The sequence below is a fragment of the Cuculus canorus genome, chromosome 8 (assembly GCF_017976375.1).
Source record: "Cuculus canorus isolate bCucCan1 chromosome 8, bCucCan1.pri, whole genome shotgun sequence".
Classification (NCBI taxonomy): Eukaryota; Metazoa; Chordata; class Aves; order Cuculiformes; family Cuculidae; genus Cuculus; species Cuculus canorus.
This window is the reverse complement of record NC_071408.1, coordinates 5,383,460-5,387,644: the sequence shown is the minus strand read 5'-3', so window position 1 is coordinate 5,387,644 and position 4,185 is coordinate 5,383,460.

Below are 4,185 nucleotides of genomic sequence, written 5' to 3'. Positions count from 1 at the left end.
TGTGTTGCCATTCCGTTTGTCTGTCCCTTCCCTTACTAACACGCTGAACTGACTGATTTTGGGTAGGTCTGGCAAAGACATTCCACCCCAATATTCAGGTTTTCCTGGCTGCAGGAAAATAGATGTCAGTGCTGGAGTGTCTCTTGCAGAGACAGAAAGGCTCTTTAGGTCCCCAGTTTCCTGAAAAATCCCAGCTGGTTGTCACCTCATCAGCTGGAGCATCAGGCAGCCAGGGAGGTGTCTGAGCCAGCAAGCAGCAGCCTGGATGGGAAGGGGAGCAATCCAGGATGCCCAGATGGGACGGGGAATGGATTTAATAGGAAAAGCTTTTCCCCCTTGAGGCTGGATTAGGGAAGAGTTCATCAATCACATGCAGAATTCGGTAATCCTTTCATGGGCTGTGTGTGTGGAATGGGGCTGTCCTGACTCCAGGCATCCCTCCTTCTCCCAGCCTGGCAGCAGGACCATCCTGGAGTGCCCCTCTGCTGCATGGTGATCTGGAGGGATAGAGCCGAGATAAAGGCTGAGTTCCCTGCACCCTGCCTGAATCTATGGTAATCCAGCTGAGATCTCTCCCTTTCTTCTTTTGACTCAGTTTGCAGTGGCCTGTTTTTTCCAACCTGCTTTGTAATCCTAAGTAATGGGAAGCAGATGCCTAAATGTCTCTTGAAGAGCGGGACCTTAATCCTTACCTACAGCACTGGTGCTCTAGATCTCTGTAAGCTATCTCACATCTTCAAGGACTGTCTCCCATGCATCACCCTCCCCTATCCAGGGAAAAATGTGCCCTGATGAGCTCTGGGCAGTGGGCAACCGGGTTTTGTGGTCATCAGGCAAGGAGCCAGCAAGACAGGGCTGGGATATGCAGCCTCCACTCATGGATCATCACCCAGAGAAGGCTTTGGACACCTGGGCAGGACATCAAAGCTACAGGAGGAACACAGGCATGTGTAATGCATCCACCTGCCTGGGAAAGAGGAGATGAGGTAGGGAAGGAAGGGTGAAAATAAAGCAGGGGCAGCAGGCTGTCTGCCACACGGTGGGTGTCTGAGATGCTGGAGGGATGCTCCAGCTGGGCAGTGACCTACAGACATACTCTCAGGACCAGTAAGGAACACATGGCTCTGCTTGGTCTTGGTGGCTCCGTTGTTAGGCTCTGGAGCTCTTCTAGCTGCCAGGGTAGGGCATAGCCTCAGTCTGGGGCTAAAAATGTCACAATAACATCTGCATCCCACCTCAGCGAGGGTTTTGTGCTCCAAAGGGCTCCCATTCAGCCCTGCACATTTGGGGCTGCTTCCACCCCCAAACCAGAACTCAACATCACTGCCTTGGGAAAGTCCTGAAAGGTTATGAGGCTGGGAGCCCTCCTTTCCCCTCCTGTACCCCTCACCCCTTCATTTCAACACACTCTTCTACCTCTGCCTTGTTTGCTTAGCTCAAAATGTTCCGAGCACTATCAGTGTTTGCACTTTTGCCACTGTTTGTGCTAGTTGCACTTTAAAGGCAATAAAGTCAAGCTTTGTTTGCTTACAAGGAAACTATTTTTTTTCCCTCATTAGACAAACCAGTGCTCTCTCTAAAACATGGCAGCAATCCCCCTCTGTGTTCCCTGGGCTCACTTGGGCTCCGAGGCACTCTGGCTCTGGGGGAAAATGGGCTTTGTGTGTGCAAACACCCTGGGTTCATGTTATGCATCACCCCACAGCTCTGCCTGCCAGGCTATGCGCTTCCAGGAGGCTGAAGCCCGCATCCCCTCCCTTACACCTTTCAGCTGGTCCCCTGAAGCTGGTGCCGCAGTATCCTGGGTCACGCAGCCCTGGAAGGCCCTTTTCCAAGCATTATCCCCAATAAAGCCTCTTCACTCCACTATGTCTTAGGGCTTATGGGGGCAGTGTGGTAGCCGGGTGCACCGACAGCATTGGGTGCGCGGAGGTGACCTCAGGGGTGCCCAGCTGCCCGCTGCCATCCCTGCACGCTGGCCCGGCCCCCCGTGTGCTGGCTCCAACATGCTGTTCCCGTCCAGTTAAACATTAACAGCCTGTAGCCAGCGCAAGGCCGGATGAGTTTCAGGAGTGACTCGAGGAAGGGTGTGAGTTCTGGAGAAATCAATGCTAGGAAAGTGCCCTCCTCCATGCTTTGCTAACCCCCTCCCATCCCGCTGCTCCCCCAACCCTGCTGATGGAAAACCTTCCACCGTCATCCTCCTTGGCTCTCTCCATCCCTTGGTCTGGCTGAGCAGGGGCTTGCTGTGCTACTCAGCGCGTTGCTCCACGGGCAGGATGGTTCACTCATCACCTAAAGTGGCCCTGACTGAGGAGCTGGAGTGTGCGCTAAGTCTCTTGGAATGATGCTAACTCTGTCGCTCCTCTCCGGTGGAGCTCCTGGTACCATTCCAGCATCCTTATGATGGGGCAGAGCCCATTGCAAGCCCTGCAGTCCCCAGGGCTCAGTGGCTCGAGAGTGCCCATAGCTGCCTGCTTTTCCTGGAAGGGCAACACTACTTGCAACCAATCCCTCAATTAGTGTCAGGTATTTTCTCCATCCTTTCTCGCAATGGCTCAGCACCATGAACACGGTGTAAATAAGGTGCCCACTGCCCTCCCCTGGCTCTGCAGGGACAGTCCTGGGCTGGAAGGGGACAGAAAAGGCACAAAGCATGTGGATGTAAGTGAGGTTGAAGGACCCATAGAAAAGGCAAAGCTCTCTCTGGGATGGATATCATGGCAGAGGCACCTCAAAATGTTGACGCTATGCCGCAGTGCATAGTGGCTGACCCTGCCCTCTCCTGAACACCAGTTCATTGGCAACAGCCCCCTTTGGGAAATGTCCTGGATTTTGAAATCTCCCCACAAAAAAAAATAAATAATAAAAAAAAAATGCAGATCTAGCTGTTTAGGGGTTGCAGCACACATAGACCTGTTGGGCCAGAGAGGCTGAGGGCGGGCGGTGGCATCTTGGGGTGGGTTATGGAAGTCGAGCAAGCAGGAAGCACGGTGTGCAGTTTTGGGTGCCACAGTATAACGAAGATCTAAAGTGTCCATAGGTGGACGTGACATTGCTGAACGGTTTAGAGGTGAAGTCATATGAGAAGTGGTTGAAGTCACTTGGTGTATTCAAGCCTGGAGAAGAAGAGACCGAGGGGAGACCTCATTGCAGTTCACTGCTTCCTCACAAGGGGAGGAGGAGCAGGTGCTGATCTTGTCTCTCTGGTAACCAATGATGGATCTGAGGGACCAGCAGGGAGGTGTGCCAGGAGTTGGGTATTAGGAAAAGATTCTTCACCCAGAGGGTGGTGGAGAGCTGGAACAGTTTCCCAGGGAAGCTGTCACAGCACCAAGCTTGACAATATTCCAGAAGCATCTCACCAATGCCCTCAGACACATGGTGTGAAGGCTGGGGTTCTCCTGTGCAGGGACAGGACCCAAATTCGATGATCCCTTCCAACTCAGGGTATTCTATGATTCTATGAAATGTGGAAATGCCAAAAAAAATGCCCAAACGAAGATTGAAGGTCAGGGGAGCCCTGAGGGAGAACAAGGCACAGGGAGGAGCCCCATTAGCTGCTCAGTCAGGACTGGAGTGAGGACGAGGTCCTGTGGCTGTGGAATATGGCCACAGAGACAGGATGGGACCAGCCAAATCACCAAATCCGTGCTGTGCAAACAGCACTGAGCTGTGTAGAAGCAGTGCTGAGCTACGAACAACTCTCACTTTCCCATGGCCATGATGCATTTGTGTTCAGTGCCTGGTTTCATATCCCCACACCCTGGGGGTGTTTTCCATCCCTGCCACCCACCGACAAGCAAGTCCTGCTCACACAGCAGCTCAGGGAGCCACAAGGCAACTGCTGACCCCCATGTTCTAGTCCTATGTCTGGTTTTGCCTGGAGTTTCATGGGGTTTTTTGATGGTTCTAGGTGTTACCTATAAATAAAGCAAACTGCACCTGAGCCAGCTTTAAATCCATGTCCCATGTTTAATGAGTTGGCCATGAAAGTTTGGACTGGGATCACGGATGGTGAGCACAGCTGGGAAAAGGTGTATCACTTGGTGCATCCTGATGCCTCCTTGGCCAGTAAACACTTGTGGCTCCCTAAATTTCCATCTTTTTAATATGGGGGTCATTTTCTAGACAAGAAATGAAAGGCCACAGTCGGCTGCGTTGTAACTTCCAGCTGCGCTCTCC